We start from the raw sequence: 9,819 nt of genomic DNA on the forward strand, positions 1-9,819 counted from the left end.
CAACATTTTATATTTGATTTTCGGAATTAAAATAACATATTTAAAAAGCATGTTTCTTTTAAAAGACATGCCTTTTATTCACAAATAACATGCAAGCTGTTTGACCTGATGTTTTAGGATTTTATGCTTCTGATAAGGTATTTTAGGATACAGCTAAGTGTGATGAATGAACTTTTAACTGTGTTTTTCTTTATTTTCTGCTGTTTTGCGCGCATTATAGTTCACAAGCATCTGCAAACAATGACCGAAATCGAGATTTAAAACACACAAACAAATAAACAAGCGAAATTAGACAAACTTGCAGGAGTTTATTTACGAGCAAACCCGGAGCGAAATTATTTTCATTATAATTATAGTCAGGTGGTGCTTGAGGTGTTTATTCTGAATCACAAACTGAATCACAAAATAACTCCTTACTTCAAATTAAACAATGAATCATACAAAACTTTCCAATAGATATTCCAATAGATCAAATATGACACATGAAGGCCTACTTATAATAGCAATAATAATAATGCTAATGATGATGATGATGATAAAATAAAATATAAGCAAACATAAAATACATATATTATAAGCTTGCTAAGCTATAAAAGTGCATCACATAATACAAATCAATTAAAAAAGAAAAAAACAAATGAAATAATATAATAATCTTACTACAACACAGTTTATTATGAAGAACAGAAATATATACAAGAAAAATGAATAACAAATTTGTGGTTTAAATAGTCTGTTAAATAAAATAATAAACTATTTATAAAAATCACAAATAATTTATTTATAAAAACACTAATCTGACATTCATTAATTTAAAATATTAAAACACATTTACATTTATAAATATTTGAAAGCATTGCTTCATTTGCAATTGTTTTATGTGACATGCCAGTTTTGCGCATATATCTAATTTGCAATTTTGGATGGAAACATAGCTATTGTTGAAAGATTTGAGGAGCACTATCCAGTCATACAAGCAGCCCTCCTCCAGAGAAGACACAGGTAATGTACAGAGTTGAACTGGGTCACTGATCGAACTGACCGAACGCATTTAGAACAGTGGTTTTTCAGTTCTGGTCCTCAGCTGTGTTCAATCTGTCTCCTTTATTCTAACTAAATTTAGTTAATAGAGCTGTTTTCTAATGAAAGTTTTGTAAGAGAGATGTGAAAATGTTGTGCTTTGTGTCTCCATTACTGATACACTCGATAGAATCATTAATGTTAAGTAAATGTAAATTGTACAGTACGGTGCTCAGCATAGACAAGCACACCCCTCATAGCTTATTTTTGTATAAGTATTTTAGATTAGAACTAAGCAGGCAAGCAACGGTCAAACTGGTACAAAGCATGATGGCAATCTAAAGAACATAGATAGAAACAGGTGAATGGTCTGGACAGGGAGCAAAACAGCATCAACAAACAAAACACAAGTCAAAAACACGGTAAGGTAAAACTAGTCAAAACATAGGAAGATAATGCTTAGAATTGTTCACAGAAAAACAAGACTTTGCACTGGATGAGTTTGTGTAAGTTTTATATATAGTCCCAGTAATTAGTTCAACGAGCTTCAGGTGTGTGTGTGCACAATCAGTGGTAATTTGAAACTGGTGTGTGTTAGATACATGATGGGAATTGTAGTTTGGCAGTATATGGAAATAATCTCCAGCGAAGGCAACACTGCTGGTGGTGGGCGATCACAAGAACAGTCCAAAAATTAGAGAAACAAAAAACCATATAAAATTGAGTTAAAATTTTGTAGTTTGTAATTTTATTTTGCATAACTTCTTTGAATTTAAACATATTATCTTTCTATTCCTAAAGATGTTTGGTGACCAAACTCTTATTTTAATGGATATACCTGTTTAATAAAACTCTTTTGTTTAAATGCACAAAGAATGATTGTCTTTATTCACTGAGAAATGGATAAAAAAAAACTGGGGTGTACTCATTTACGGTGAACACTGTATATGTTACTGTGGGAATTGTTTTGTTATTTATTTACTTATCAGAGAAAACTCGCTGATATTTATTTGAAGGAAAACTGAGCTTGTTTGCTGGATGACTGCTGTTTCAGTGAAACACATTTACAAGCAAAATTCATCTTCCGTAACCCAAAATATGCAGTGGCTCACAGGCTTCCAAATGTACAAACTTGCACAGTTAATGTAAACATGAGGAATGAAGGACAAGAATAATTTTTCTAACTTACTGTACATAATAATGTTGTATTAACTTTATATCAAACAGGCAATGTTTTGATGAAGCTTGAGGAGTTCATCAGCCTGATGGTCTTTCTGGATCTTGCTGTCTTTCTCAGATGAGCCTTTCTTCAGCTGGTTAGGTAAGACAGATCTTTCTGTATAGGCCCTACATTACTTGTGTCACATTTCTTTCTTTCCCCTTTCCATTGATTGAGGTCTTAGTATTTGCTTCTAAAAAAACATGAGACGCAATGCTTTGTAATGGTTAAAAAAACATGAGGGTATCCAGACACAGCCACAGAAGCGACTGTAAACAGAAACTTAGGCGCCTGTTTACACTAGTACGTTTTAGTTTTAAAACGGCGTTTTAGACTGAAAACGATCCGCGTCCACGCTAGCGTTTCACCCAGCGTTTCTGAACAACTCTCCGCCCACATTACACCGTATATATTCCCCGACTTTGGTCTTTTGAATCTATTACTTGTACTCAGGTATTGGGTCCTGACTGAGCGCAAAGATAAGTAATGTTTATTATATAAGTAAAGAATATTTAGTAATGTAAACGCATACACTAATTCTGCACATTTGACTGATTGCTTGCCTTTATTTTCTCTAGTGTATAAACTTACTGTACATTATACTTTTATAATGGTCATTATTGATTATTAAAACTGATATTCAATGAAAGAGAGTGTATGTTTCATAGTTTCAATGAAAATGAAAGAGGCAGTAATGTTGTCGGCTCCGTTTTTATTATGAATGTGCATGAAGATGACGGTCATATTATGCAGCTATACGACGCCTCAACATTTTGATGTCTGTTACGTTGCTAATATCAAAATGAAAATAGTGAGTTCCTCACATCATGTTTTAATTTTATTGTTAAGAAACAACAGAGCCAGGGTGATGTGAATGACTTTATAAATGAATGACTTTATGGTTGTCCCGCTTCCAAGCTCTTCTGATTTGTCCACTGCTCTTGACCTGACAGTAGCTACGTTTCCATCCAAATCGGTTGACGGAAATGCCAAGATGCGCATAAATGTTGAAAATGCGCATAAAAAACATATGCGCATAACTGAGTAGGATAAACTTTTTATTCGATAAGAAAAGATGCGCATAAACTACGATGGAAACACTTTTACTGAACAAATTCCAGCATGCGCAAAAAGGTCATGTGATTTTTATAATAGATCATGTGATAATAAAAATGTGTGTGAATGGACAAACCAGCAGGCTGAGCATATTGTAAAACATCTGAAATGTTGTTTTGGTCATTCTAAAACGCTGTAACCATTTCAGTATTAGTGTTAATATATTATTAATTACCTCCAGAATCAAGAGCGTCTGTGCTCCGCGTTTGACACCTTCAAACGCCACCATGCACTCCCTGTGTTTCAGCATTGCCTTCTGAGGCACAAGTCATTTATTAAATGAAGAAAAGCTTCACGCAGCTTCTCTTACCGCAGTAATATCTGTTTTTAATGTGGATATTTAGCGCCAGTTAATCAGGAAGTGACGATTTTGGTCAATTTGACTCGTTGGATGGAATCGCTGCTTTATTCGCATGTCTTATATGCGATATTCCAGTTTTGCACATAAAGTTTATTTACATTTTAGGATGGAAACATAGCTAGTGATGAGTTGCACTGCATGTAAAAGGTCAAGTTCTTTTAGTCTTGCGTAGTTCTCGGCCAGATTTCAGTCAGTTGATGAGATTGCGCATGCTGAAGTGACTTGTTGTTTGGTTGCTGTGACCTTTTTGCTTGTGTTTGGAGCTCCATCACGTGGATTCGTAATTTCCATTTTTATCCAAAAATACATCCCTATTCCTTACAATTTTTTTTGTTTTACAGAGGGTGAACGCACCCTTCGTACCATTTAACAAATAAACAGGGACAGGTTTTATGATGGTTCAAGTCGTAGTTAAACATGCTGTATGGAAGTTTTTGACTCTTCTAAAGCTTAAAAATACCATAATATGCTTGCAGATATTTAAGAATCATGCTAAGTGAATGTTTTGGTTCTGAAAAACAATGCTGAAGTCAGATATTCTGCTTTGAAAATGTGAGTTACATGCCAGAACATCTGTCTTTGTTTATTTAACCCGCCCAATGCCAGTTTAGCCAGTTATATTTCAGCACCCAGGGTTGCTTTGTTGTGATTTTTTCAGTCATGAAGGCTCTCAAAGTATACATCTGTGACCGAAAATGCGACCGCCGGTGGACGGTAGCAGATTTTGAAATGAGATGCAGATTCAGAGTTCCACGTGTGATGGTTATTAATTTGTAGGGAAGCACTGATCCCGATACATTGATCGGATATCGGGCTTAATACTGCATATTTTTGCTGGATCGGGTATCGGCCAGCTTGGTACCGATCCAAATCCGATCTTGCGCGTTCGCTATATTCTGTGTAATTTATAAGCCAATAAAAGCCAGGAAGGTAGCCTATTAAAAGGCACTAGAAAGTTGTCATGTAGGCCTACTATATCCTAAATGTTTTGAAACCATTCTATAGTTTTATTTTAAGTACAGATGAATATTCAAGTGGTTAAATTCATGTTCAGTTCAGCACTTCCTGCCGCTGCACCTGCCAATCATTCTCTGTTGATTCACAATTCAAGCTGCGGGTCGCGTTCATGTCAACTCGAAAAACTTTTTATTCAAGACTAATTGTTCCTGTTAATATAAGTAATTGGTGGAGAAATGCATTTAGTTTTGCATTAAATGGGTTCATTTTTACCTGCAACATGGAGATCATTGCTGTTTTTAAATCATGTTGCGCTGTGTCTGTTAGACCAGCAGATCGCATTTACAACACTGGAGTAGAGAGGGTCATTACCTGCTCTTCACACACAAAGTAGGCCTACCTGAAACTTTAAATGAGAAAAGGCTCAATAATACATTGGACAGATTTTCAACTCACTGATTTCTCCCCTTTGTGCTGCTGTTTTGGAAGTGTCTGTATACCGGAGGGCTGCGCGCTGTGTCAGTGATGCAAGCGCTTGATTCAGACACCATCTGCACAGACGTGACATGCGCCGCTCCGTAAGATTATTTTTACAATAAGTTTCTGTTCTCTCATCCTTCCGACTGAGTTTATTCTTCCGAGGGAAAAAAAAACTTTAAGAGGTGCAAATAGTTTGTAAAGCCTGGCTCATTGTGGTCAAAGTAGATTTGATTTTAGAGTTGATTAAATTAATAGGCTAAAAGTAAAACTGACGGCCCGGCACATATGAATTGTCATTAACAGAAAATTATTTAGCCTAATATATTCAACTCAATTCAATTCAATTCAATTCAATTCACCTTTATTTGTATAGCGCTTATACAATGCAGATTGTGTCAAAGCAGCTTCACATAAAAGGTCACAGTAAATAGGAACAGTGTAGTTCAGTTTATAGTGTTGAGTTCAGTGCAGTTTAGCTCAGATCAGTGTGATTTAATAATCACTACTGAGAGTCCAAATACTGAAGAGCAAATCCAACGATGCGCAGCTCTATAGATCCCGAAACATGCAAGCCAGTGGCGACAGCGGAGAGGGAAAAAAAACTTCACTAAAGGCGGAAGTGAAGAAAAAAAAAAACCTTGAGAGAAACCAGGCTCAGTTGGGCACGACCATTTTAATTTCTCCGCTGGCCAAACTTTTGTGCAGAGCTGTAGTCTCAGTGGCGGAGGCTGGAAGCTGGCCTCAGCGAAGACTCGTCTGTCTCTGGAGCGTCACAGGAATCAGTCTCATGTTCTCCACTCCTCCATGACCATCACAGTAGCTGCTCAGGATTCGGCCAGGTCCAGGATATAAAAAACCTTGGGATAATCTCGTCGTTGGTCTTGGATCGAATCAGTGACTCTGCATAGTCTGAGGGCCTCGGGAAGAGTATCCCCAGGTGGAAATGGAGAATAAAGAAAATAATTAGCGTAGCTGATGTTCACAGTGTATATCAACAAGATGCATAACCTGTGTGGAAGCCCCCAAGTGGTGCACTAAGTGTATGCTTTACTGAACAGATAGGTCTTTAATCTAGTTTTGAATTGGGAGAGTGTGTCTGAGCCTCGGACGTTATCAGGAAGGCTATTCCAGAGTTTAGGAGCTATAAATGAGAAGGCTCGACCTCCTTTACTCGACTTTGCTATTCTAGGTACTACCAGAAGCCCTGAGTTTTGAGACCTTAAAGAGCGAGTTGGATTGTAGCGAGACAGAAGATTGGTTAGATAAACAGGAGCTAGATTATTTAAAGCTTTATATGTAAGAAGCAATATTTTAAATTCAATACGAAACTTAACCGGCAGCCAGTGTAAGGAGGATAAAATTGGGGTGATGTGATCAAATTTTCTAGACCTGGTAAGAACTCTGGCAGCTGCATTTTGTACTAGCTGAAGTTTGTTAATAGAGGATGCTGGGCAGCCAGCAAACAGTGCATTACAGTAGTCCAGCCTAGAAGTCATAAAAGCATGGACTAGCTTTTCTGCATCTGAGATGGATAGCATACTTCGTAACTTAGCGATATTTCTCAGATGAAAGAAAGCAGTTTTTGTGACATGGGATATATGATTTTTAAAAGTTAAATTGCTGTCTAATATGACACCCAGATCTTTTATAGTAGAGCTAACGCTAACTTTGTATCCCTCTAATTGTAGGTCGAGTTGTGAGATCTGCTGTGTACAGGATTTAGGCCCAATAAGTAATAATTCTGTTTTGTCTGAGTTTAAGAGAAGATAATTGTTGGTCATCCAGTCTTTAACATCTTTAATACACTCAGTTAGCTTGGACAGATTAGACGTCTCGTCAGGTTTAGTTGAAATATATAATTGAGTATCATCTGCATAGCAGTGAAAGCTGATCCCATGTCTTCTAATAATGTCTCCCAGAGGTAGCATGTATATTGTAAACAGCAAAGGGCCTAAAACTGATCCTTGAGGCACCCCGTATTTTACTGGGCTGATTTGTGAAGGCTGTCCATTAATATTCACAAACTGGTAACGGTCAGATAAGTATGACTTAAACCAATGTAGGGCATGTCCCTGGACACCTGTAGACTTTAAGCGATTAATAAGGATACCATGGTCAATGGTGTCGAATGCCGCACTAAGATCGAGTAGAACTAATAGCGAGAATTCAATTCACCTTTATTTGTATAACACTTTTGCAATGTAGATTGTGTCAAAGCAGCTTCACATAAAATATAATATAAAAAGAATCAGGAAGAAGCAGGTGACCCAAGTTGCTGCTTGCCCCAGTGTGTCCTCTGCGCTGGTTTCTATTCTTGAGTCGACTGAATCCACCACAATCACCTCTGGGGAAACTAAATTCCTTGAACTCAATTTAACTTCCAGAGAAGTTTCCCAGTCAACCTCTGATTCCATGTCGGTTAAGTCTGACCCATTGCAGTCAGTCATGTCCAGTGTTGATAGCCCTTTGTTTGTGCCAGCCCAAGCCACGCAAGATGTGAAAGACCCGTCAACCTCCCATCCTGGGAGGTGTACGGGTAGGAGAGCCCGTGCCAGGGAGGCCAGAGCCCTTCATTTGAAGGTGGTGTTGGCTCCAGCCCCAGAGCGCCCGCTAGTGTCGGCTCCAGCCCCTGAGCACAGCTCAATGCCGGCCCCAGTCCAGCTCCTTGCCTTGCCGGCACCACCCAGACGTCTTGCCCTGCCGGCTCCCCACAGGCCTCCAGCCCTGCCGGCTCCCCACGGGCCTCCAGCCCTGCCGGCTCTCCACGGGCCTTCATCCCAGCTGGCTTCCCACAGGCCTCCAGCCCTGCCGGCTCCCCTCAGGCCTCCGGTCCGGTAGGCTCCAGCCCTGCCGGCTCCCCTCGGGCCTCAAGTTCACTTGCACTCTTCTTTTCTTGTCCCACTCAAGACCCCTGTCCTGCCTCTTCCTGTGGATCCTCTCTGTATTGTCCCTCCGGTTCCACCCTGGTCCTCAACCAGGACCATAGATCCTTCAGATGTGGCCCACAGCCCAGTTTATGCAACCCTGAAGGGTGTAAATAGTTTAGCCCTTGTGCGGGTTCCTGCAGCCCTGGAGGGCATCACTAACGGAGACCCTTTTCCAGTTCCAGCAGCACTGAAAGGTTTCTCAAATTCAGCAACTCAGACTTTACATGTGACTTCAGATGATGTGTCTGATTCAGCCCATCTAACTGTCCCTGCAACTCCAGAAGCCCTTACAGAATTGACCTCTAATCCAGTATCTGCAGCCCTGGAGGGTATATTAGATCAAGGCCCTGAGCCTGTCCTGACAGCCTTGGAGTACACCTCAGATTTAGCCCCTGTTCTAGTTCCCTCGGCATCGGAGAGCTTTACAGATTTGGCACCTCAGTCAGCTTTACCAGTCCCAGTGGGCTCTGATTCAGCCTTGAAACCTGTGGGGGAGAGTACTGTCAGGATCCAGCCCTTACAGTCCTGTCTCTTCTGTCTGTGTTTAATGGCTCTTTGTTTGTTTTGTGTATAAGCACATGGTTGTCTCTTTTGTTGCGTTGGCCATGTGCTCCCCTTGTTCCGCCTCCTTGTTTTCCTATGCCTCGCCCCCTTGTTTAGTCCTTGTATGTCTAATTATGTTCATCTGTTCCTTGTGCTCTCTACTCCCTTCATAATGAGTTCATTTTCCACTTGTCCTTGCCAGTTTGTCATACTATCTTTTGTGTGCTTGTCGCTAAATCTTGTTTAGTGCCTGATAGAGGTTTTTTATATAGTCTAGTTTTGTTTCTTTTCTTTAGCCTTAGTCTAGCACTAGTCTTTTTGATCTTCATCTTGAATTCATTTATCCTTTTGGATTTTGTTTATTTATTTTTCATCTTTCAGCAAGGTTGCTGTTTGTAGTTCAAGACTAATTACGAGTTTTCTTTTTGCCATTTTTGTAATCCTACGTCCCAGCCTGAACCTAGTCTTTTGTTAGTTCTTTATTTTTTAGTTCCGGTTGTTGTGTTTTGCTTTCTGTTTTATTTTAAGCTACAGCTTATTCTTTTCGCCCTTTTGTTTTAATTTTTAGTAGTTTTGTTTAGTTCATTTTGTTTTATTTTATTTTTCGAGTTCTATTTCCCCCCCCCCTTCTAAATATTTCTTATTTTTGTTCTAGTTTGTTTTTTGCCTGCACTTTTAATTTTCTTGTCTCCCAGCTGTCTAGTCCTGTTGTGTTGCTTGTCACTTGCCTCCTGAGTTTTCGCTGGTTGTGGCTCCCCTTGATTTGATGTTCCATCTGTTTGCCACCCCTGTCCCAAACCGAAGGTTCGGCTAGCTACTTATTGACTGCTTGGCCTGAAGTTTGGAATTTCCCGTTTCCCGACCAGCCTGTTTGGCCCCCCCCATAAGACACTCCCCTCTGTATCATCCTGAAGTCCTGAGTCTCCTCCACTCACCAACCTTTTCTCCTGCCATCACCCTTCACTATTGTGTGGACTGTCCTTCTGCGTTGCCTTTTTTACCTTGTGTTCTTCTGTCTATTCTGCATTTGGGTCCTCCTTGCCAACCCTGACAATATCATAGTAAATTGAAACAGTGTAGTTCACTCTCCAAAGTTTAAGTTCAGTTCAGTTTAGCTCAGTTCAGTGTGGTTTAATAATCTCTACTGAGAGTTAAAACACTGAAGAGCAAATCCATCAATGCACAGCTCCACAGAT

The sequence above is a fragment of the Danio aesculapii genome, chromosome 23 (assembly GCF_903798145.1).
Source record: "Danio aesculapii chromosome 23, fDanAes4.1, whole genome shotgun sequence".
Classification (NCBI taxonomy): Eukaryota; Metazoa; Chordata; class Actinopteri; order Cypriniformes; family Danionidae; genus Danio; species Danio aesculapii.